Source organism: Eretmochelys imbricata, chromosome 1, assembly GCF_965152235.1.
Source record: "Eretmochelys imbricata isolate rEreImb1 chromosome 1, rEreImb1.hap1, whole genome shotgun sequence".
Classification (NCBI taxonomy): Eukaryota; Metazoa; Chordata; order Testudines; family Cheloniidae; genus Eretmochelys; species Eretmochelys imbricata.
The window spans coordinates 202,055,605-202,082,056 of NC_135572.1; the positions used below are offsets into that span (position 1 = coordinate 202,055,605).

Consider the following 26,452-nt stretch of genomic DNA (forward strand, 5'->3'; position numbering starts at 1 on the left):
TTCCTCTTTTAGATCAGACACAACAAATATCCAAACTCAAGAGGAGCAGGGCCAACCCTCCGTTTACGTACAGTGGCATCAATTAAAAATAACTCCTCTGACTTCAACCGAACTATTCACATGTTTAGGTTTAGGCGCATGCTTAAGTATCTTGCTGAACTGGAGCCTTGATGGCCCTCCCTTGAGCCTCTGGCACTGGCTTCCAGCCTCCTTTTGCATCAGATTCATACACCTCATCCTCAGTTTAAAAGCTCCGCAAAGCTCTGGCACTGCCTACATCTTGTCTCTCTTCCCCTACTAATGCCCTCCTTGAAGCCTGCCCTTGTCTCAACTCACTGTGTCTCTTTCTCCAACAAATGATTTTGCACTTTTTTTCATGCCATCATATGCCCTGAATCTATACCTTTCATCTCCTATTAGTGTACTTTGTTCCTTCAAACTATTAATATATTAATATATTCAAAGCAAGGAAAATATATAGATAGATATCTTTAAGTAAACTAATTCACAGAAGACTCTCTCATGATCTTTTATTATTGTAGCCCTCATCCTTCCCTTCCTCCTCAAATTTGGTTATTACTCACTGTGCTATGGTACCATTTGGTCTAACTTATGGCCAGCTCCTGAGGAATGCTGAGTACCTACCACTCCTATGGAAGTCAACGCAAGCTGCAGGTGCCCATCACCTCTCTGGACTTCGTCCTTAGACTGTAAGGCCCCTGATTTCAATGGGAGTTAGGCACCTAAATACCTTTGAGGATCTGGGCCTAAGTTCCTTGGGGCATGGAGCTCTTGTTTTTATATGTCTGTTAAGTGTCATGCACATCAAAAACTTTCCAGAAATAATAAATAATATGAAAAACAGTGGACAAAATCAACATGTTGCTCCATCAAGTCAACAGCCTAGTCTCTTATGGTATGTCTACACTGCAATTAGGCCCCCGCAGCTGGCCCACCTCAAAAGGTCCTAGAGCTCGGGCTCCTGCCCAAGACTCATGTTCTACCCCACAATTAAATAGCAGTTTAGCCCGAGCCCCATCAGCCTGAGTCAGCTGGCATGGGCCAGCCAGGGGTGCCTAATTGCCATGTAAACATATCCTCAGGGTCTCACCTTGCTGACTTTGGTCTCCCATTGACTTCAACAGTGTAGGAACATGGCCTTATGGAAGACTCCAGCCATGACTGATTGCGCATTGCCTTCTAAGACCATAAGTAGTGGGTGAAAAAAGACATGCAGGATGGGGTAAAGTCCTACTTCCCTCTCCCCACATAACTCACCTGATAAGTAAGCCTGGATGAGGGCTTGCAAACTGCCTGCATACAACAATTGGGAGCTCTGATCTAGGTCTAAGTTCACCTTCATTGCAGAGACAAAGGTTTAAAGAAAACGTATGAATGAATAGAGAGTTAAAACTACTAGAGAATGCACCCTGGGATTATCTGTACTATCAAGACAGGAAAACTTTGCAGATGCTACTGTCTCTCTAGAGGAATAAATGCTTGCATTTTAATATTCTCAGCAGCTGGCTCCTGTTGAATGCCATCAGGATGATTCAGCCACCCACCAGGAACACCAGAAGCAGCAAGTGCACACACACACAGAAATCTGCAAAACTTTCTGCTCTCAGCGCCAGGCCCGTTATTCAGGCAGTCTGATCTTCATTAACGATTCATCATTACCTCCAGCAGCAAGTTTAGCCTCATGCCAGGGTGGTGAAATAGAAGAACTAATCCACAGTCTCACAAAGATCCCCATAATCATCCCATCTGCCTCGTGTCTATAGTGCATCCTACAATCCATATTCTCAGCAATTCACTCTGTGGTTATTTCATTTACCTTCAGCTTGGCCACAGACATCACATCACCCCTATCAGCTTGTTTCATCAGACCAATGGTTTGCACTGTCTGGTATCATTCCTCTGCTTCAGTGGTCAACACCTACTACTTCCATTGAAGGTGACAATCCCCAATAATGTACATAGCCAATTACTCAGTTCTACATGGTCTTCCTGAGCCTACTGATCATCTCTTCCAATTTTCTTAACCTCAGTGGCTTTCCAACTGCGGTCTGTGGAGCATTTGCAGGTGGTTTATGGAGCTGCTTCAGTAAGCAATCATGAAGCATCTGCCACTGCTAAAGGAGTAACGCTTCCTGATAGGTGTAGACTGGGCCAGATCACATAGGGATTCTTGGAGGGGTTAATCTCTGGAAAACTCAAAAACAAAACACCCCTTTCTGCCCTTTCTGTGGCAGATTTGCATCTCTCTTTCAACAGGTGCTTCTTTGGTGTAAATTCAGCTATGATCAACTCTGCAGATACTCATAGTGGAGTTTGGACCTAAACTACACCTTCAATACAAAAATTACCATTAATTCAGTACCAAACTATCAACCAAGCTGCACTGTTTTTGTTGCTAGAATTATGACCAATGAACTTTGATGTCACCTGGCTAGAGGCATCAGCTTGCCTTTTGTTTTTGAGAAACAGGTTTACTCCCTCCCTAGACTTGTCCAGTAAACACATTTCAGCCACAACTTCAGCTTATGTTCATAACTTTACATACAGTGTTGCTACACACACTTCACCATATTATTGATCAATGAGTTAGTTTTCAAAGGATACCTCACAAGTCATATTTTGCACAAAGATTATTACAATAGCGTGTAGGGTATGAATACAGGGTGCATTCGGTAACAGGGAGGCATCATGCACTTTATGATTACATCAAGGAACTGGGAGTCAGGGTGCCTGGGTTTGGCACTTGACTCTGTCACTGACTCAGTGTGTGACCCGTGGCAACTTCTTTGTGCCTCAGTTTCTGTATCTGGGAATTCCAGTGGGAGCAATGATCCCAACTGTTGTAAAATTGTTTGAGATCCTTATACAAAAGAGACTATATAAGTGTAAAGCATTAATGTGGTCATTAGCCTGAGAATTTGGTCAGCCTGTTGCTGGGATCACATGGTAAAGATTTTACCTTGAACCACATGTAGTTTGTTAACTTTTACGCTTGGTCTACACTACACAGTTAGGTTGATGTAAGGCAGCTTACGTCTACCTAATTATGTCAGTGTACATGCTACAGTCTTGCTCCCGCTGATTTAAGTGCCCTACTACGCTTTCACACCACCTTCATGAGAGGCGCTGGGCTTAAGTAAGTGTAGTTAGGGTGACACAGTGTCGGTGTAGACACTGTGTTACTTACATCAACTATTAGTGCTGGAGCCGTAAAATTCACAAGAAAGCCAAGCAGCTAGAGCCCAGCTTCCCCCTGCTCCCCTGGAGAGCTGGGCGGCTGGACCTCACTCCCAACTGGGAGCCATGAAAGAAGCCTGGGTGGCTGGACCCCGCTCCTGGCTGGGAGCCAGGGCAAGAAGCCTGGACAGCTGGACTCTGCTTCTGGCTAGGATCTAGGGTGAGAAGCCTGGGCAACTTGGAGCTGGGGCAAGAAGCCTGGGTGGCTGGACCCCCCTCCGCAGGGGTGAGAAGCCCTGGTGGCTGGACCCCACTCCCAGCAGGGAACAGGGAAGCGAGATGTTCTGGGCAGCTTCCCCCCATTCCCGGAAGGGAACAGGGAGGCAAGAAGCCCCGGGCAGCTTCCCCCAGACCCAGTGGTCTGAATGGGGAGCTGAGGGGGACAGCCCGCCAGGAGCCTGTGAGGCAGCTGGGCTCCAGGGAGCTGCCAGTGGAGCTGAGAGACCAGGCTCTCATCTCCCCATACTGCCCCTCTTAGGTTGGTGAAAGCACTCCAGGTGAGGACGCGCACCACCGACCCAAGGAGGGTAGTGTAGACATGCACCACAGCAGTAATTACTGCGGTGACTGTAAGTCAACCTAATATAGGTCGACTTAAGTTTTTAGTGTGGACATACCCTAAGATAAGTGTTTTATCTTTATTTCTCTTGTCACCATAATGACTTATACTTGTACTCACTTAAAATCTCTCTCTTTGTAGTTAAATAAACTTGTTTTATTCTCTAATCAAAATTAATCCAATGTTGTGTTTAAACTAAATTGTTTGATTTAGTTGGGGTTGGTCCTGCATTGAGCAGGGTGTTGGACTAGATGACCTCCTGAGGGGTCTCTCATTCTATGTTTAGTAACTCCAATTATAGTAGCAAACTGTTGTACATTGATCCCTTACATAGGCAATGGACCTATAATATCTGAACTGTCCAGGAGAGGTCTGGACAGTGCAGAACACACATTTGGGGCGAAAATCCAGGACTGGGAGTGTGTTGGGGCTACTCTGCAAGTGGTTACCAAGGCTACTGGAAGCCAGAGTGTGGCTGGTATGTTCCTGATGAGCTGCTGGGGTCAGAGTTGCTGGACCAGGGCTGCAGCTATTCACAGATGCTCAGAGTGCTGCTTGGCTGTTTGTGAGCAACCCAGGTGGGCACTACAGCAGCAAAGCAATGAGAGGCACCCAAGGTTGCAGGGCAGATGGTAACACAACCTGTCACTGGTCTGGATTGCACCTCAGCAGGAGATACTCCCCTTCACCGTGATATTCAGCAGCACAGGAAGTGATGCTATCATATTCCTTACACTCTTCACAATGAATGACCCTCACAATCAGTGTCATTTTCCTAATCCACACTGTTAACCCAAACCAACCTCACATTAACAAGGTTAAAGTAACTACTCCTACCAACTCTTCTTGACATCAAGCTTACTCTGTCAGGTGCACTATTTGATAGTTATTTATGGTAAGTGACCATTCATAGCGACTGGTAAAAAATAATGCTTGAATTTATTTATAAAAATAACTTTTTCCAAACAATAATTTTTAATGGAAATTTTCATTTAATCAAAATTAAAAAGCAACTAATTTTCACATAAAAAATTAACAGAAACAACATAAAACCAAAACCTGACACAAATATTTGTTTTTTAGTTAAACCAAAAAAATTTCAGTGTTCTTTTTCTTGCCAAGAAAAGGAAACATTTCTCGTAATATTTAGATCATTTTCATTTGTTTCAAAAAATTTGAGGCAAATAGTGACCATTCACCCTCCCCTCACCAGCTCTTCCAGTTAGCTATCTCATTGGACAGTATGTGGAAACACTGGAGCTGTACTTTGTGCAGGTAAAAGTTGGGTTTCAGCACTGGGAATGGATTAAATTGTTCTCTCCTTGTTAGTTTAGGACCCAAGTATATTGATCATTCCTTTTTTTAAATTGTTTTAAGCAGAATGTAAATCCTCACAATGCCAGTGACAGGCAGTAATGGTTTTAGAAATGATTTTCATGTTTTTATCAGTTATACTTTTTGCTCTGAGTCTTTTTTTGCTCACACAATTTCCCTGGGATAGCATTGTTTGAAAGGTGTTGGAGTACAACACTCAGTGATTCATCAATCAACAAGAAAACCCAGATATGAGTTTTTAGCAAGGAATAAGTGTCGTGGAGTTTACTTCCATGGACTTCATTCAAATCAGAGACATGTCAGCCATACAAAGACGGTTTGAAGGGTTGCTTTTTACAGCTTTAAGTGTATTACAAAAGCACGTATCTTCTTAAAAAATCAGACAGATTGGTTCAGATTAGCAGTGTCAGTGTTTAGCTTATAGTACAGTGGTGGGCAACCTGCGGCCCGTCAGGGTAATCCATTCGCGGGCCACCAGACAGTTTGTTTACATTTGCACGGCCACCCGCAGTGCCCAGTGGCCGTGGTTTGCTGTTCCCAGCGAATGGGAGCTGCTGGAAGCGGTGGCCAGCACATCCCTGTGGTCCGCACTGCTTCCTGCAGCTTCCATTGGCCGGGAACAGCGAACTGCGGCCATGGGGAGCTGTGGCAGCCATGTAAATGTAAACACACTGTCTGGCAGCCCGCCAGTGGATTACCCTGACGGGCCATGTGTGGTCCCTGGCTGCAGGTTGCCCCCACTGCTATAGTAGCTGCTTAGAAATTATTACTTGGTCTCACCCTCTTTATTTTTCTGGTCTGGTTAGGACTCAGGCCTGTGATTTCAAGAGGAAATCTAAGTCCTTCTAAAAAATGCTATTTTTTTCTGAATAGAAGCCAACCCTAGTTCTACCTTGGCCAAATGATCTTATCAAGATTTAAGAAGAGAAGAGTGGTATTACATTACTTTCAATGTGTGGGGAATTTATTACCTTCACACACAGTACTCTTATAACATTACTGACAGGCGTTATCAAACTTATTTTACAAGTTAATAAAAATACAAGATAGACATGACTGGGAGTCTGAGAGGCAAAGAGCTAAGTATTCCAATTTCTCTATACTTAACTGCATGAGAAGCAAAGATTAATAACATTTTGCCATTCTACAGCACCTTGCATCTAATGATCTCAAAGCATTGTACAAGCCTTGCTGAAGTAAGCGTCAGAACCCCCTGTGAGGTAGAGAACTATTAGTCCTATTTTATAGTTAAATTAACTCAGACAAAGAGGTGAAATGACTTGCACAAGGTTGCACACTGAATCTGTAGCAGAGTTGGGAATGGAGCCAGATCAGTGACTGAATCCTCTGGCCTAACCACCAGAATATGCTCTCTAAAGGAAAGCCAATATACCATTTCAGTACTACAGCAAGGTATTCACGCCAGAACAAACTTGAAAATCAAAACAACATTTACACATAGACAGATTTAGTTGGAGCACTCACTTCTTTGGTCCCTTTCCTATTAATGAAGATAGCTATGTATTAAGAAATGCTTTCTCCCTTCTATCCCAGCTTCACTTTTGTTAGATCCTGAAGGCTAGGACTGTAATCCTGAGCAGTGATGGGCCCAAGTCACAAAACTGAGATCCAAAATTTCCCCAAATTGGCATTTGTGTTCAGGCCACGGGTTGAAAAATGTACGAGTCCCCTACTCATCTGAGCACTAAAGACATCATTTTCAAAAGCGTCTAAGTGACTTAGGAGCCTAAGGGCTGTACTTTTTAAGGTGTATATATATATACACACACACACACACCTTTAAAAATATGGCCCTAAGTCCCTATTAGCCAGGCTGAAATATACATGTAAAGCCACATTCCCTTCATTTTAAAACAACAATTTGACATTTATTGTGCACTGTACCAAATTATAACATTGTCAACTATCTTGCTATATTTTTAACAAAAGTTACTCTGTCTCTCATGCTTTTGTGTTGTACCTTTTGACCACTACTGGCTCATTTCACGTTTTCCCCCTCTTTTTTTGGCCTGTAATAGCTCACGATGCATCTCTTTTCACATTGTTTTCCCTCTCTCTTTCCGATGCTTTTCTCTCCCTCCAACCCCTTATATCCCTTTTCCTTTCCTTCTCTCCAGTGAGACCTCCACCTTTCTCTATGAATTTTCTCTTTTCCACCTTGCTCACCCAGGAAAAAAAAATCTCTTCCAAAGTATGCTGCTTCTCTTTTCTATCCCATCAATCACCTTCCCCTTCTATACCCTTACACCCTCCTCCTCATCCAAAACTTAATTCTACCTATACACTCACCCCCAACCCTTCAATTGCACATCTGGCTTCAGCAGACATCTAACAGTCAGAGGACCAAGCTAAGGACTATGAGTACCTACATGGGGAACAGATTTCTGACAGCAGAGGGCTCTTTAATCCAGCAGACAAAAGCATAACAAGATTCAGTGAAGCTTGGAAGCTGAAAGTAGACACATTCAGACTAGAAAAAAAGGAGTAAATATTTAACAGGGAGGATAACTAATCATTGGAACATATGATCTAGGGGTGTGGTGGAGTCTCCACTACTTGAAGTTTATACATCTAGATTAGATGTCTTCCTAAGAGATATTCTGTAGCTCAGCCAGAAGATATGGGTCTGAAGCGGGAATCACTGCGTGATGTTCTATGGCCTGTGTCTGCAGGTCAGGTTAGATTGTCATTATACTCCCTTCTAGCCTTAATATCTATGAATATATTTCAATCAATGCCCCAGGGAGAAGCCAAGATACTGCCCAACTTGCTGTCTCTGGATTCTGTTTGGCAGTCTTATCTTTTGAAGCCTCCAGCTAATAAGTGTTTGATAAACAAAAACCACTCAGCTCCCTTTGACTATTAGGAGCATTCTCCTACTTCTTGGGTATCCTCTCCCACCTCAGAGCCTGCCAGCTGTTGAAAGAGTGGCAGTGATGGGTATCTCCATTGATATACTCCCCTCCACAACCTCCACTTTTGGGTGGTCCTCCCTTGTGCACAGTCCCAGTGCCTGCCATGGCTGCTGCCACTCAGAGCTTTTCCCAAAGAGCCTCAGATTGAAACTGACCCGATTCTTGTCAGCTTCACTAGAGTTCCTACCTGCAGCAACAAAAACTGTGGAGACCGGTCAGTTTTTACCCCTCTGAAGCTTGGAAAAAGGCTGGAAAAGCTTTCAGCAGCAACACAGCTGTAAGACTGCAGACTTATGAAATCAACAGGACTTTGATTTAAATTGAATTTCCATTTGGAAGATTATCTTCATAACCATAAGGGCTAGATTTTTTTAAAACACAGAAGTGTAAGAACTGAAGATTTGACAATCACCCAGGTATGTTTTCTACTGGCCCGAGCTGAATGGATTTTTCAAGCCCTGCTTAGACCCGTTCCAAATTTTGGATTTATGGCATTGCTGTAACTTACTATATCATTTATACAGTGCTTTGAGCTTATGAAGCATTAATACTGTTGCCAAGATCTCAACATAATGACTCCACTGCATGGTTAAATAAACACGGAGCTGTGAGTGTGCAAATCACTGTTTAAAACACAAATAGCTTTGGTAACTATTAGCAAATGTGGCAATATAATAGATGACAGTTCATGTGAAAGAGAAACTATATGTAAATAACAACTCACATTTGGAGAGGCAGTGTTTCCTAGTGGTTAGAGCATGGGCCTGTGATCCAGGATTCCCAAGTTATCTTTCCGGCTCTGCCAACGATTTGCTGTATGAATTTAGACAAGTCACTCAAAACTCGCTGTGCCTCAGTTTCCTCATCTGTAAAATGGAGATAATATTTACAAACATCACCTGGGTGTTGTGGAACTTAAATCATTAATGTTTATAAAGCATTTTGCCATCTTTAATTCAAATTATGCTGTAGAAGTGCAGTGTGTTAATGCGAATATTATTGTTTCAATTACATCCTGATTGGATTCCCAAATTTTTTATTTTACTCATCTTTGAAATGCAGCAATCTCCGGATGGGAGATAATGTAAGAACAGTCATACTGGGTCAGACCAATGGTTCATCTAGTTGCCAATGCCAGGTGGTTCAGAGGGAATGAATGGAACAGGTAATCATCAAGTGATCCATCCCCTGTAGCCCATTCCCAGCTTCTGGCAAACAGGGGCTAGGGACACTTCAGAGCATGGTTTTGCATCTGGTGCATCCTGGCTAATAGCCATTGATGGACCTATCCTCTATGACCTTATCTAGTTCTTTTTTGAACCCTCGTATCGTCTTGGCTCTCACAATATCATCTGGCAAAGAGTTCCACAGGTTGACTGCATTGTGTGAAGTACTTCCTTTTGTTTGTTTTAAACCTGCTGCCTATTTCATTTGGTGACCCCTAGTTTTTGTGTTATGAGAAGGAGTAAATAATATTTCCTTATTTACGTTCTCCACACCAGTCATATTTTTATAAACCTCTATCATATCCCCCCGGCAGCTGTTTAACAATACCCAGCAACACTTTTACATCAGTTCACATCAGGAAGTGTAGAAAAATACTGTATCGAATTGTAACTTCTGGGGGAATTTAAGGAGGCAGAATGCAATGACCAGAATTGATATTTAGTCAGGACACAAATGCTAACCACCTGCCTCAATGAGGGCGGAACCTGATGGGGCCGGCGGCGAAGGTAGACAGTCCTAATAGTGAGGGAGGGGACACTCTCTGAGAGACACCAAGTAGCTCCTCTCCTCCGAGGCTCTCTGACACCCTTTGGGCAGCTGAGGGGGAAGGGTGCTGCAATGGAGCTGAGAGAGACTCCACATGGTCCCTGTCCAGGTTGAATCCTGGGAGCTGGGGAATGCTGGCCAATTAGTACCAGAGCTTCCTGCTGGTGGGAGGAGTTACCTGGTCTCCCTCAGCAAATGTCCCCTCCCTTGCTGCTGGGACTGCCCCCCCCCCTTCACTGCCAGCCCCATCAATTTCCCACACCCACTGAGGCTTTTGAGACAGGACACAAATGGCCTAGATCTCTATTTTACATTACATCCAAAAGACAGCACTTCCAGCACCAGAGATCACCCCCCCACCATCACGCTGGGGCATTAGTTCAATACTGATCAGACACAACAGTGTCCCCTACTCAGTCACTGACTCCACTTTCTGCAGTGCTCTTGTATGTCATGAAGGTCCTCCAGGTCAAATACTGGCCAAGCCTGATTGTGGCTCAAAGGAACAAAACACAAGGTTGTGTGGCTGCAAAATGCAGGCTTACGTTTCTCACTATGTGTTTTATTTTCTCCTTATGAATATCTCCTTCAGAAAAAAACAGATAAATAGGCTGGACATTCAACTGTGTTAGCAGGAGAGGCCATGTGATCAATGAGCGCCCATTCCAACCATGCCTTCAGGACACAGATCTCCCACTAACTTCAGTGGGAATTCCATGCATAGAGCGGTTGCAAGATTGGACCCTGAGGGAAAAAGTTATTAGTTACAGAGGGAAAAATTCCATGTACTGTACACCCTTATGGCCCTGCAGCACACAGGCAGCAACAGTACGCAAAATGCGGAGCAGCCTGCTGGCTCATTTCATTAGTGGGGAAGCCTGCAGCTGATCAGCTCTGTTTTCCTCTCTCCAGCTGTACAATGTTGTTGTGGCACTGGGAATTTGCTGTGGCTTCTGAAGATTATGGGGATATGCTTCAGCAAGCCAAAAAAAAAAAGTCACAAACAAAATTAAAAGAAAGAAAGAAAGAAAGAAAGAAAGAAAGAAAGAAAGACAAGAACAGCTGATCTCCTCACTGGAGAAGACTCTGGCACCTTCCTACATATGCACACACCATTTTCTTTGGTATTTCCTGGCCAGAAAAATCATCACACAATTTTTTTATGGGGGAGGGAATAAAAATTGTTTCTCATACTAGTTCTTCAAACTTTATGGGATATGTAGTTGAGATTAACAGGTGAAAGCGTTTAATGATCCATGCTATTCAAGAGAATGCACACAAAATATTCTAGGTAACTAATTTCTTCACTGTTCTCCAGACAGTCAAAACTGTAAAGGCCATCTGACGTAAAATAAGTTTTTGGAAAATGCCATGAGAAATCTTATCCAAATGATCCAGTTCCACTCCCATTGACTCCAGTGGGAACAGGATCAGGAACACACTTTGATGTATTATCTTAAATGCAATGCTATGATTGCAAACTTAACTGCACAAAAGTCTGGAAATTAAATGTTATCTTTTTCAACACAGATGGACTCAAACCACCAGATATGGACCTGGATTCCCTATGATTCCAAATGTTCAGGAGTGTTTGGATCTGAGTTTTTTTTGGGCACCTGCTAGAAGCCTAAGTATTTTCCCAGGCTTATGAAAAGGAAGATATATGAGGTGTTAAGAGGAGAGTGGCATCTGCAATGTGGCAGAATTACAGTGGTTACAGAAACCATTGCATGGATTTGTTGGATTTTTTTAGATTAAAAACTGTAAAGGTAAATACTTTAAGGAAATTAGTTGCTTATAACTTATATTTTTATTAAACACTAAAAATTAAAATAGAAATAGAAAAAAATGTATTTTAGTAATTAATCAGAAGTGTCTTTGATTGCCCAGTCCTAAAAAACCCAAAACAATTATTTTTTCATAGAATCATAGACTTTAAGATCAGAAGGGACCATTATGATCGTCTAGTTTGACCTCCTGCACAACGCAGGCCACAGAATCTAACCCAACCACTCCTGTAACAAACCCCTAACCTATGTCTGAGCTATGGAAGTCATCAAATCATGGTTTAAAGATAAAATAATATTCACCTCTGAGCTGAGAACAAATGTTAGACACTTCAGCTCTGATTTATTTATTTATTGTGAAAGTGGAAACCCCTGAAAATTGGTGCTTAGGATGAAAATATGATCTCACCCAGAACAATAATAAACTCATCTAATAAATAAATGCAAAATAAACCTGACAAAAATAAACCAAAATTGCAAAGCCTGCCCCAATGTGGCAAATACAGAACAGAGGAACTCCATGTTCTGCAAAATGTTAAATGAGTTTATCCTTACTTGTCAGCACTCATTTTCACCAAGAAATTTAACTGGAACATAAGAACAGCCATACTGGATCAGATCAGAGGTCCATCCAGTCCAGTATCCTGTCTACCGACAGTGGCCAATGCCAGGTGCCCCAGCGGGAGGGATAGCTCAGTGGTTTGAGCACTGGCCTGCTAAACCCAGGGTTGTGAGCTCAATCCTTGAGGGGTCATTTAGGGATCTGGGGCAAAAATTGGGGATTGGCCCTGCTTTGAGCAGGGGGTTGGACTAGATGACCTCCTGAGGTCCCTTCCAACCCTGATATTATATGAGTGAACCTAACAGGTGATGATAAGTGATCTCTCTCCTGCCATCCATTTCCACCCTCTGACAAACAGAGGCTAGGACACCATTCCTTACCCATCCTGGCTAATAACCATTAATGGACTTAACCTCCATGAATTGATCTCTGGTATTTGAAGGCAGCAGGGTAACCTATCATGCTAAAGATGAATCAGTGTCTATTGTCAGTAGTCATCCTAAGCACAATCTGGTGCACTATAGATACATGTGTTACACTAACTGATTTCTCATTAGCAATTACCCACCCAAATAATGGTCAGACCCAACTTTTAAAAATCAGATGGGAGCAATCACATTGAACCAAGCACAACCCTGGTGTAATTCCAATGGCTTCAGGTTATACTAATGGAGTTACACTAGTCATAAATTTAGCCTAAGACCACTGCAGCCCTGCACTTTCAAACATCCATCTACTGTCACTTCAGTTTTAATTTTCTGTGACTCCACAATCTCATGATGCACTTGTACATCTACAAAACATTATTTGGATTTACATGAGTGTTACAATTTAATAATCGACTCTGCATATAACCAAATTAAAAAGTTTCAGGGAGAGGTAGTTCTAGGATAAAGAGTTTGAGCAGAGCTCATCATATGGTCAAAGCTTGTAAAAGGTTTTAGAAGTCTTCTACATCATACCGAGAAATGTCTCCAGCTATAATTTGACCCTTCTACTTATTGTCAAGTCAACTAGATTCATGGGTGGCTACGAAAATGATCTTGCAAATAAATATTTGCAGCTCTGACTATTCAGAACATTGGTACGTGCTTAAAGCAACAAGGAACACAATGTACCATGCAGGAACAGTACAAAATTTTTAAATGATCATAACATTTATTTCAAAACCAAATTTCTTCCAAGACAAACCCCAGCTATTCATTCAGCACCACGTACATGCCTAAATACGAAATGTTAAAAGAAAGAGAGAGAGAAAGAAAGAAACATTTAAAATGTCTTAAGTGGTTAAAGACTCTTTCTCATTCATGCTTAGATGACTGCAAAAAAGGGAAACACGTTGTCTTCAAACTGTTGAGACAGATCATGAAATATTTCTCAGAAAATTACCATTGAGGCTGAAAGTGAGAAGATGAAAAATAAGGTTTAAGAATGGAAGAGCCATCTCAATCACTGCTATAGCATCTCTGCTGCAAAGACGGTGTGCTACATATTATACATCTATGTTATTCTGTGCGAAATTATGCATACAAACATTATTTTTCTGTTTCCAGTTATAAGTGTTAGGCCTAATCCTTAAGTCCCAACTCTGTTTTCACTTAGCCCTTACTCGGGCAAACTCTCACTGAGTTCAACAGTGTCAGATTTGGATAAAAAATGAGTAGGGACCTCTGCATTTGGTTCTACATATGTAGGGTAACACTGAAATGCAGCTACCTCTAGGTCTGTAACAAAGTCTGTATTAGTGACATATGTCCGACATATGGGACTTCAGGGCTCATCTGCTGACTCAAATATAAACTAATAATAAAGTGGCCCATTTCTGATATCACAGTCTATGCACACATGTACCATCTATCCAAAATATAGCATACTAACTGTATATACAAAATACAAATGTTCCTTCCACTTGAAGAGGGCAACCAGTCAGTGCACAGCAGGTTGTAGAGCAGTGTGGGGAGGAGAAATTTTGGCCCTTGGAAACCAAGGCTAAACGTCCACTTCTTATAAAGACTGCTACGAGTTCTTTAATGAGTCTATAAACCAGACAGAACCTGGTTTTTGAAGTCTCCTCAAGTAAAGACATAAATACATTGAGTTTCAGAAAACTGTAACAATAATCTCCTCACAAGTGATTTATTGTTAAAACCAGCACAAGTGGGGAACGCTTAGCTAAAAGGTAGGTCCCTACAATAAATGCTGTTTCCATAAGGACTGTTTATATGATCATACACCTCTGATTCCCAGTTGCTGTCTTCCCCTCCCCCTCAATGCTCTGTTACAGGCAACTTCCATTGTAACATACACACCCTAGGTCTGATTTGTATCCTGTACTTTATTCTGTATTTCCTATGCAAGCTAGTTTTGTTTCCTAACAGCCTCTTTCTGAACTTCCACTGTTGCTCATATGGACGCACAAAAGCTCAGCCTACAGTTTATGATCCATGAAGCTTTCAAATGCAATAAATAAAAGATGTCAAATAAATAAATAAATAAATAAATAGTTTACTGAAGTGAAACTAGCAGCATAGATCTGAATCAGCAACCAATGGCCCAGTGTTTCTCTCCCTTACACCAAGACAGGTGCTTCCTAACTTATCCCACTAAAGTAGAAAAGAAAGAGGTATATATATAAAAAAAGTGTGCACACATGTATGAGGAATAGTAAGGGAGAGAAAAGGGGTAAATGATCGAAATAAAACCAAAAGAGGCATTTTTAAAAAAAATCTACAGTGAAGTTTAATTTTGGCAGAGGAGTATAATCAGCCTTTGGAAATAATTAAAGCTTTGTCTTTAAATAAAGCATCAGAACAAAAAGCTGAGAAAATGAACGGAAAACATACACACAGTCACACAAAAACTGGGGAATAAGGGAGAAGGAAATGAAAGAAAAAGAAAACAAACAGAATCCTAACAGGCCCATTCTGCGAAAGGGAGTCCAAATAAGGAGTCATATGATATCTGATAGTGCAGGACACGTCGCCAGGAGCTGGAGCAGATTGCCTGCAGGAAGAAAGAGCCAGTGTGTTCCTGCTCAAAGAGCTTTTCTTTCCTTGTTTTCTATCCCCCCCCTCCTCTTTTCTCTTCTACTGTGAATGTGTTACTCTTAGGTCAGGTCCATGAAGAATCCCAGAAAGACAGCTATCGTCATTCACTGTACTTCTGGAAACGGAGATAGCCGGTGGAAGATGCCTTCTAGTTGAGACTGAGGGGGACTTATGTAGATTACAGTACTGCGTACCCTGCTCCTTCTATCACCACCTCCAGGGTTGCAGTCACAAAATGCTCATGTAGCATGTTATAGAAAAAGAAAAGAAAAAATATTCGGGAAGGAGGAGTAATGAGATCTCTTCTTCTATGGAAAACTTCAAAGGCCGAGTTCCTTCTCAGCATGTTTGTATTTACTTTTCTAGGTAATTTTTTTTTGTGGGGGAGGAGGGAGGGAGAGACGAAATCACAGAAAACATTAAAACAATGACAGGTTTCAGAGTAACAGCCGTGTTAGTCTGTATTCGCAAAAAGAAAAGGAGTACTTGTGGCACCTCAGAGACTAACAAATTTATTACAGCATAAGCTTTCATGAGCTACAGAAGAAGTGAGCTGTAGCTCACGAAAGCTTATGCTCTAATAAATTTGTTAGTCTCTAAGGTGCCACAAGTACTCCTTTTCTTTTTATTAAAACAGTGAAAAGTCAGAAGCTGGGAAAAGTCTCCAGAATACCGACAGAAATGAGGGCTTAAAAAAAACCAACACCACAGAACAGAAAGGAATTTTTGACATTTCTAATTGTCTGTCAACAGGCCACTGAACTTCTTGCAGTGTCCACCAACTTCTCATTACTCTGGCATTTCACACGCAACTATGGAGTACATGAGGCACTTCAGACCAGGCTCTGCCCACTGTTACACCAGTGTAAATCCAGAGTAACTCCACTGACTGCAAGAAGTTATTCTGAACTTAAAGCATTGTAACTTAGAGAAGAATTTGTCCCTTTCATCTTCTGTAAACACATTAATTCTGAATATGCACCTATTAAATGCACGGGATTGCCAAAAAAGAATGTAGTATAAATGTATGCAGTACATATGTAGCTACAAAAGATCACTTCCTGGAAGAGAGGCATGCAGCATGAATAAAAGAAAAAATTAATATTAATGATATTTTGTATCCAGAAACAATTGTTAGAACTGCCTTTGATCTAGTTCTATACATTGTGTATTTATGATTTTTTGGGTGTGTATATATTGTTTTCTTCCTTGCTTCCTGTATGATTGATAAATAATGTAGTTTTTGGGTCTGAAATTTGACAAAGCAAGGAAAATATAAACCAATAAAAGAAGGAAGAAAGAGTTTAGCTTAAAAAGCATTTCCTTGAGCTTGCAAATTTGCAGCGGTCTGTGTACTCAAACATCTGAACAAATGTACATGAGGCATGGGATTTAGTGTATTTTGTATACTATGCACGCATACATTTCATATACAAGCATCTCCTTTACCACAACTGTACTATTAGTTTGTATATTATATGTGTGATAGCCTATGTCTATTACATGTACAAGTGCACATAAGAATATGCACATGACACAAAATGCACATACATAAACACAAACCTACAACGCACATAGATCGATTGGGCAATCCTTATCTGTGGCTCCATTAGAGAACTAAGCACAGTTTGTAAATGAAACGTAGTCACTCTGGAGATGTTCCCATCTAGCAGGAGGAACAAAACAAAACAAAACAAAAAAACCCCTGAGTCCCACTAAACAGCGGAGGCTTCCAATGAGAGGTGACTTTTAGAAAGATGGCCAGGAAAAAGCTGTGGCCATTGATGCATGCCGTAGTGCCCCATCTGTATTTTAGGAACCCAGCTTCCACAAGCCATGACTAACTTTTTTCTTAAGTGGCAGAAAGTGAAAGATTTCTGCCTCCACTCATTTATTTATTTTCCATTGCATCCTCCCTTTTCCCCAATGAGAATCTGGTTGTTTGTTTGTTTTTTTTTAAAGTAAGTAAACTGCTTACACCATAACTTTTATGGGGGGAAAATAAAAGCCAGGTAAAGTCAGCAAAGCAGCAGCTGGATTTAGAGAGAGATTAAAAAAAAGGAGAAAAGAGCAACATATCAAACTCACTTGATCCCGTTCCCCCCTCAATCTCTCCTTTGATTTATTCCAAAATATAAAATCGGGGGGTAAGGGAACTGAATCTCCTTTCAATATATTTTGTTGCTGTCACACATTCTGTGGTCTGCTTCTGTCACTTTCCATTAAGGAGAAAAAAACCACCCTAATAAAAATAGAAAAACATATCTCAGGCGTTAAGCTCGCTCTCCCCCTACCCTTTGTAAAGAACTCTTTGTTCTCTAGTGAAAATGCTGAAAAAATCCCCGGGCAGCGACTCCCTGAAACAAGTGCAAAACACTTAGAGGCTTTTGGGCTGGCTGAGAGCCAGAAACCCTCCCGCTGTCTGGTTAGGAAGGGGGGGGGGGGGAGAGAAGAGAGAGAGAGGAAAAAAAACTGGAGCTTCCTTTAATAGATATAGGAAGCTTTTTTTTTTTTTTTTTTTTTCAAAACTGGCGGTCAAGCGTTAAGTAACTCCCCGTCTAAATCCACCTGCTGGAAATGAACTTGGGTAACCCCCCCAGGAGTGCACAAAGAGAGGAGACACAGTAACATACTCCATACTCTTCTCCCCACCCCCTCTTTTGCCCTGCTTCCATTCTTCCTGCTCCCATCACACGAATGCCCACAGATTCTCTCCCCCTCCATCCAACAACAAACATACCAAAATAAATGCTCGCTCCATCTCCAAAAAAAAAAAAAAAGCTTTCCATCTTGCTTGCGACACAGTGATAAGGGGTAGGGAACATCTCATACCTGGTGTGAATGCTAATCAGCCAGGAGTTCTCCTTTTTTCTCAAGACAGGGAACTGTTTCCTTCCAAATTTATTAGAACCTCCTCCACTGCCTCTTTGAAAAACCTTCTTTGTCACCCTCTTCCCAAGTCCTGATACTTCTTTAAAAAAAAAAAATGGCTTCGGAGCTCCTTCTATTCTTGATATTGATTCTCTCTCTCTCTCTCCCCCCCCCCCACCCCTCCTCCTTTCTCCTGTCTCTGTCTCTTCTGAGTGGTCTATTGATAAGTCCCTAGAGGCACTGGGTCAGCCTGCCCGTAGGAAACCAGACACAATGCACAAATCTCCGAGTGCCATTCTGCCATCAGCAAGCAGACCACGTTTAGGAGAGAGAGAGAGAGAGAGAGAGAGAAAAAAACAGAGCAAAAGACAGAGAGAGAGAGAGAGAGAGAGAGAGAGTGAGAAAAAGACTGATTGGAACAGGAGGGAGGGAGAGAGAGAGAAAGCAAGGGAGAGAGTGAGAGAGAGGGGGAGAGAGAGAGAGAGAGAGAGAGAGCGCGACGCTGCCAGTCAGGTTAATCATCCCTACTTTAATTAGCTGTTCGGCTTAGACATAAAACAATTGAATTTGAATGATCTGTCAGTGGGCTCGGCTGAACCAAAGGGGAAATGCGAATATTACAAAAAAGACTGTTGGTGTATTCTGATAAGCTAGACTGGAAAATCCTCAAAGGGTAACTATTAAAACTTACCACTGAACAAAAAGTAAAAATACAAATGGCATTATACAGAGGCCCTCTGTAAAAAGCTGGGAGATTCCCTCTCTCTTTTTTATTAACATGCTATCAAAGGTTCTATTGGTGGTCAAACACACACACACAATTCTGGAGCCTTCAAATTCTACCTGTCCTGCAGCATGGAAAAGGGGTTTAATTTTGTTATTAGAGGTATTGGTTTTGTTTTCAAAACAAGAACTTAATGTTATTCAGAGGAATTTTCCTGATGGATCAGGTGGACTTTTAAGGCGCAGAGACTGTATGCTCTGTGAGGGTATATCTTCGGAATCAACAGCTAGGTAGGGTAGACAGATGTCACAGACAGACACAGATACCAATTGTAGATGGATGGATGCTGTAGACAGAAAGGCAATCCCAGGTATTATGGATAGATAAGTCCTAAGCATAGCACAGGGTCTCCTTAAAGGCAAAATTTCTAACTACAAATAGGTGCAAACCAATCTATTCATTCTGCCCTGCATTGCAATCTGAGATGCAGCTAAAATGGTTTAATTGTAGTGATAAACAGTGCAGAGAAAGTATGGCATGGCAGGCAGGGGAGGTATTTATGATACTTCTGAAAACTCTACTTTTAACAGGTATGGAATAGCTACCCTCTCTGCCTGAAAAAAGGGAATCAGGTAACATCACTGCTACTACTAGAAGATGTTTAACCCTCAGTACACTATGCACAGGACATCCATTTATCCAAATGATGGGAATTCCCTCCCCCCTTCCCCACCCCCCCACACACATGGAAAATGTATTATGTGCAGGAGGTATGGTATGTTCTAGATATTCCAAATGGGGTAGGGATGGGGAACTAAATCCATGAATTCCACTTTATGAATATCTGCTGTAAATCACCATTTGTACAGATACAGCTATGCCACACAGGTTCATTTCTGAAGTGTGGGAACAGGGTAGAGAGAAAAAGGGATAATCCTTTACACTTAAGACTCTGAGGAGATGATTGTCTTTCTGGAAGACTAGCTCTGGGCATCTCCTCTCATACTGTATATTTTGGGTGTTAACGCTTAAAAAAGAAGCATGCTCTATAAATTAATTCAGAGTTATCTTTTCTACATGTGGTAAACCTATCAGCAGGGTTAGTGCTAGCTGTATGTATGCGCCATATGGTAGGTGGACAGTTGATAACTGGCAACAGCATTATAACCTATTCCCAATGCCCTGTGCTCCAGGAAGAGGATGGGTTGGCCATTTGTCACTTATAATTCAGTGCCCTAGGTGACTCTACCCCACCTACCCCTAAATCCAGCTCTGCCCATCAACTGCTGTCCACTGACTAAGGACAGATTATCTAAAGAACTAATCTCATTCAAAAGGAGACAGATCCACTAAAGAAGCAAACAGAATAGAATAAAACAGATAGATAAACGTACAAGTCCCCCTCCCTCACACAAAGAACAGTTGCCCATAGAGAAGTGAGCAATGTCCATTAGTTGTGCTACAGAAATGAAGTCATTTCTGAGGAGTGCAAAAGAAAATCTCAGCGAAATACAGTGCAGTCAAGAGCCCACAAAGAAGGAAAAGATCCTCCATTTTAAAAAAGGAGCTTCTAGAAATCGCCATGAAACAAACTACTGTTCTTTTCTCTGGCTCAGTACTGAACTAATAACCCAATGAGGTACTAACTGGCTCGGTACAGGTAGAAGTGCTACATTTCTGATGAGATACAGCGAGGTCCTGATCACTTGAGTCAGGGGTCCAGTGGAAGAAATAGTATGTACTCATGTAATCAAAGACAATCACATAATATCTTTATGGCACTAGGCAATATTATAATGGCACAAGGGGGCCAAAAGGGTTGCACAGGCAACATTATTACTGGCATTTCATAACTTTTGAGTTCTTGATTTTGCAACATTAATCTTAGTTTAATGAATTTTTTAAATATAATTTCCCAGTTTTGTTAAAAAAAAAAACCACACTGAACAATCAAATTTCATCATGTGGGACCATACTGACCCTTACATGACTGGAAGGTTTAGAGTTACAGCACAGAACTCTAGCACTTGAACTGACACAGTAACTGGTAGCAGTTGTACACTGTTATCTTCAAAGTGCACCAGCCACCACAGAGGGATGAGAAAGATATTTTGCTAGTGGGTTTCACAGCTATCTGCTGACAGAAGAAGAATGCTGTGACTCAGGAATCCTGGGTTCAATTCCAGGTTCTGAAGGGAGGGAGCTCTAATGCTTACAGAACCTCTTGCCTCCATCCCCAGCTTGTCCCCTGCTGCTCTTGTGCCCAACCATGTACCCCACAGCCTGGGCCCTTCTGATCCCCATATTTCCTGCTCCTATCCCCTTCAGCTCCTGTCCCCCAACCAAGTCCATCCCATTCCACTGTCCTTTTGCCTCCTTCAGCCTGACCCCTTCTCCTCCTGCTCCTGTCCCCCTGCACCAGCCTGTCCCCTACCAGCCTCTTTCTGTTCCCCCTTCTTCTTAGGATGACCAGACAGCAAGTGTGAAAAATTGGGAGGGGGGGGGGTAACAGGAGCCCATATAAGAAAAAGACCCCAAAATTGGGACTGTCCCTATAATCTGGTCACCCTACTTCTACTATCCCCACCCCTGGTCCAACCTATCCCCATCATCGCCACTCCTACTCAAATCAGTCTGCTTTTTACTTCTCGTCCATGGTCCCTGGGCAGTGAGCACCAGCAGACTGAGTACTGAGAGCACATGAAAGGCAGTTTCCTTGAACTCACTTCTGGTGTCCAGTGCCCTTGGCTTGATCATGTCCGTCACTCTCAGTGGGGGTTGACCATGCTCAGTGTGCTTAGTATGCAGCTCTGAGGGGAATGGAGCATGCTCCATTCAAACGGAATGTTCGGATAATTCAACTGTCAGCCTCTAACAAACCTCTACTGAACACGCACACACAGCTAATTTCAGAGGTTTATAATTTGGTCATATTCAGGATTTTCATGGGGAAAACAAAAGGAACACCCCTGACTACCAGACACCCTCTCTCTCCCAGCCAAATGCCAGTCACTGCGCCAAAGCATGGAGGCACCAAAGCTTCTAAAAGAAATGTTTATAAGAATTTTAACATTGGTAGAACATCATATTTTTCTCTAAAGTCATTCTCAGAAATGGCCGAACGTTTTTTTCCAAAAGATTTATCAGAGGAACCTGATTAGTTGACTTCTCAGTTCACTTTCTTGGTATTAGATACTCTGGTTTAAATCCCAAGCCTTTTGAAGTCTATGGGAATTTTGCCATTGATTTCGGGGGGTCCAGGATTTCACCCTCGGTGAATTTCTCCTATAGGAAATGTATTTCATTAGCAGACAATGAGCTCCTGATGAACTGGTTCCTGAATCTCCTATAGTTCCTAGTGTAGAAAGCAGCCCTAAGGCCTCTGTTGTCAGTGGGTCTGATTCTACCCTGAGTTACATTGGTCAAACAGCCACTGATTTCAATTAGAATTTCACTTATATAACTGAGGGCAGAAATGAAGCATAAATGCAAGAGGCCAAGAACAAGTCTAGAATTGTACAATACCTTCATCTCAGGAGATTTTATCACAGTTATTAATTCAGCTACACCCTTATGGCCTCTTTCTTTGTTTCTGTCTCTCTCTATCACTATCATTCTTCCTTCATATAAATCATTGAGGGTGCCTTGGAGTTCTGGCCAGAGAACTGAAATGACAGTCCAGTGTATCAGCCTGAGTGGTATTTGCTGTTTCCATCCAAATTGAAACAAGTAAACTACAGTGGAGGAAGGTGGGAAGCCCTGATGCATGGTATGCATTCTATAGGTACAGCATGAGTATATAACAGAGGAAAGACATTCACATATGAACATTGCCAATGGGTTTCCTGTTAGCAAAGGGTACGATTTACACAAGCAAAAGTCACCATTAGCATAGCTCTAAACCTGCCAACTCCCTAATGTGTTACAAAGATGACCCAAAAGGAGGGATGCAATAAAAACAGAAGGGTAGGAGGGAGCTAGAAATGACAACGTTCATTTCTTTAATAAATACAACTTTTGCTATAAGCCCACTGATGACATTTAGCATTTCACATGTCAGTTCACATTAACGAGAAATCACCAGGTCTGTGTGGTACAGAGGAAAATTTAGTTCTAAAAAGAGTGAAGTGCTTTGTAATGAAGGACAGTTAAGAAATAAGATGAGCCAGTTAAGAAATCTGTCTGCCTGACAAAAGTGGTGTAACTATATTCTCGCAGGACAATTTGTTAAAATTTATCCCTTCAGACGTCATTGAGTCTTTCAGATGTAAAGAGCTCTAAGTCTATGCCATGTAATTTCTATTCAGAGCAGAGGTCTAACTTTGCACAGCCTGTTGGAGGGGATGCGGATAGGGATAAACGTCTAAACAACAGGAACCTTTCTGACAGGAAGACATGAAAGTCTGCTTACTATATACTCAGTCCCCTGCCTACAGGCAGGCATTACCAAAAAAGTTATGAGACTCCATGTAGATACCTTGCCTATCCATTCAGGATCACTACTAGCTCATACTGTTATGTTTGACACACATATCCACATCCCAATAAGGTGAAAAATGCCACACTTGCTATCCAACCTACATCTCTCCTGTCTTAACTTTAGTTTCTGATTACAAGGAATTTACCCTTGTGCACAATGAACAGGTTCATTCCTACATCTTTACCCTATGCATTTACCTCCCAAGCTTACCCCCTTGTGTACCATAATTGGATCTGCTTTCTAGCACCTGTTCTTGAAGCATCTGGTACTGGTCATGTTCAACTCCCAAAGCATTTCCTCATAGGAATTTGCCTTCATTCCTTAAAATAGCCATGGTAGCCGTTTGCTGTATCTTCTCCAATCTTATGGAGTGCTTCTATGCTGAAAAGTGACTCAATTAAAATAGCATAATCCAGTGCTCCACGTTCATTGTCTCTTAGTGACTCCAAATCAAATGCGCTTATCTTTACTGGTAAATTAAGCTTTTTCCAACTGCCAGCACTGCAAACTCACTCTGGGATCTAGGAATCAAGTCTTTTTCCCCTTCTTGTACATGATCAGCAATAATAAAATCCTGAAGGGCAAATTATGTCCTCAGCAACATCTCTGCAGTCCTATTGCCTTCAATTGATTTTCAAAAGTTCAGCCTATAGAGATTTTATGAACAATCTAGTTGATGAGACACAAGACTAAATAGATTCCTGCCCCCTCTCTTTTCTTAGCTGTATAGGGTCAAAAAGCAGTAAAAACTTATTGACATCACTAAAATAAGCAGATCTAACTCCAACACACAGGCAAGATTAGATAAGTTTCCATTTGTACAGTCACCGTTCAGGGAAGAATTAAAAAAAGACACCTAACACTGCACTCTGTGCCTCAAATAAGGCATGGGAAGATGTTTACACAGTGAAATCATTAGCTTCCTTCCTTACCCATCTCCTCCCCATAATCCATTTTTTACTTTTTGTTGTTTGAAAATACATTTACAATTACCAGTACAACAGACTGTATTTATAATCAAAAATTAAAATGGTTAAACAGCACAGCATATTATATTAACTCTATTTTTCTTAAGAGACTCTATGAACAAGTAAGTAGCAAGTATTCAGAGACGGAGGAGGCTTAATTTGCTCTCACACTTCCCTGCGTAGGTGATTAGAGTGCTGCTCCAAGAAACTTTAAAGGAAAGGCCTGTCCCAGATTCTTCTAAATGCCCAAGTGAAGTGTGTTCTAGATGTCTCCTGCAACTCATTCCCCTGCTAACACATTCACAAACCTTACATGCTGGTCTTCTAATCATGCCTTAACACGTCCACAACCCATCCCCTACACTGGGGGCTGGGAGCAGGGTACAGAGCCCTTAGACATGTTCTCCACTGGAGAGGCATAAAGGGGCCTTCATGTAATTAAGCGTTAGGCTCAGTGCCGGGTCCAACTGTGCGCAGTCAATTGCAGGATGGGGCCATAATTATAGCAGCTAAGGTAGAACTTTTTACAGTTCTATTATATAAGGGCCAGATTCTCATTTACATTTAGGCCCCTTTAAATCACTCTGGTAATGTAACGTGGCCTTAAAGAGGAAATAAAGAGCAACGTAAAGAGGCCTTAGTGTAAATGAGAATCTAGCCCAACATGTTTAGGGGAATTTCCAGAGCAGGTACATTAATTCTTGCATAGCACATTTGATTATAAAGAATTTTCTCCCCACAAATGATGGCACCTAAAAGATTATTATAAAAAATTAAACTTCAGAAAGAAAGCTATTTTAAAAATGATATATATGAGAATGCATATTTCTATATAGATATGTAAATACACACACATACATAGAGATCTAATTTACTCTGTAAATAATTGGATACACACATATTGTACATTAGATCTGTACAAAATTAAAACAATTTTTCTGTGAAATTTCACCAAAAAATGTTTGCTGCTTCAGATTATTTCATGCCTCTTCCTTTTTAAAATTTCGGTGGAATTTTATGAAACAACTATATTTGTAAAGAAAACATGAAAATCCAAATTATGAATTTCAGAGACATCTTTAGGTTGAATGGGTTTATCTTCATTTTGAGATAAACTTTTAAAGTTTCCAATAAACAAATTAAACCCAGTGCTTTAAAAGCTGGTTAAAGGTAGATTCACAAGAAATATTTATATTACTTTCTAGATTTCTCTATGTTTCCTCCTTATAACTTTTTAACACTCCCTCCCCTCAAATTAAAGGATAATCTGTGGGCAAAAAACACCACTTCCTAAACCATTAATGAATCTAGCATTAGTGGGATTGGTGAAAGTACCATCAGTGCTGGGGTATAGAATAGGGAGTCTAGTCTTTTAAGATGTGTTATCTGACCTCTTTGCTCAGGAGAAGAGCCATATGTCAATATATTCATTTTCTTTCTGTGTTTAACATGTCAGTTTTTCCAATGGGCCCATTTTGAGTGAAAAAATGTGTGAAATGCGGCTCAATATTTTGGCAAATGCAGCTCATTTTCAAGTTTGTGATGAAATGTGAAAAACAAAATCAAATGTCAAGCAGATTTGTTCTTTGTTGTAAATAATACACATACACACACAGACACACCCACACGGTCCTGAGCCTGTAAAAAAATAGAATCACTTGTAGTATTACTACCACGAGCAGTCAAATCCCATTACAATCAATGGGTCACATGGCCAGCTGGTGAAAATCAGCATAGCTCTATTCGCAAAAGGAAAAGAAGTACTTGTGGCACCTTAGAGACTAACCAATTTATTTGAGCATGAGCTTTCGTGAGCTACAGCTCACTTCATCAGATGCATACCGTGGAAACTGCAGCAGACTTTATATATACACAGAGAATATGAAACAATACCTCCTCCCACCCCACTGTCCTGCTGGTAATAGCTTATCTAAAGTAATCATCAGGTTAGGCCATTTCCAGCACAAATCCAGGTTTTCTCACCCTCCACCCCCCCACACAAATTCACTCTCCTGCTGGTGATAGCCCATCCAAAGTGACAACTCTTTACACAATGTGCATGATAATGAAGTTAGGCCATTTCCTGCACAAATCCAGGTTCTCTCACTCCCTCACCCCCCTCCAAAAACCCACCCCCATACACACGCCAATT

The 26,452-nt window shown here is 41.5% G+C and overlaps 1 protein-coding gene across 9 annotated transcripts in view; it reads right to left on the reverse strand.

The window, feature by feature from the left end:
• The window catches only part of ZBTB20 (zinc finger and BTB domain containing 20), a 603,210-nt gene that overhangs the window by 105,018 nt on the left and 471,740 nt on the right, over positions 1-26,452 (reverse strand). For all 9 annotated transcript variants that reach the window (XR_013346692.1, XM_077822434.1, XM_077822425.1 and 6 more), the window contains one exon: positions 8,813-8,954. The gene's annotated coding sequence lies outside the window, so the exon portion shown is untranslated. The remainder of the gene's footprint in view (positions 1-8,812; positions 8,955-26,452) is intronic.